Consider the following 326-nt stretch of genomic DNA (forward strand, 5'->3'; position numbering starts at 1 on the left):
TACAATCTTTACAATAACGCATGGAGATAGCAAAAAGATAATTCATCTTGTTATAATGATAGCAAGAACAATACTATCGACGCACGGAATCTAGTTAAAGTGTTATAAGAAATGATTACACAATGGAAAATATCACGCGGACATTAGTATAGGTGTGGTCAGTTATGTTTGCCTATTGCATGTCTGTTACATCATGTGTATTGATGAACAGCTGAGCAAATTTACTCCATACTGGTCAGCTGTTCAGCCCGTCCCTTCTCCTCGTTGTGGTGAACATGTATACATAGATATAAGTATAAGTATACTTTGGTTTGAGATTACTTTCA

Source organism: Penaeus monodon, chromosome 23 (assembly GCF_015228065.2).
Source record: "Penaeus monodon isolate SGIC_2016 chromosome 23, NSTDA_Pmon_1, whole genome shotgun sequence".
Classification (NCBI taxonomy): domain Eukaryota; kingdom Metazoa; phylum Arthropoda; class Malacostraca; order Decapoda; family Penaeidae; genus Penaeus; species Penaeus monodon.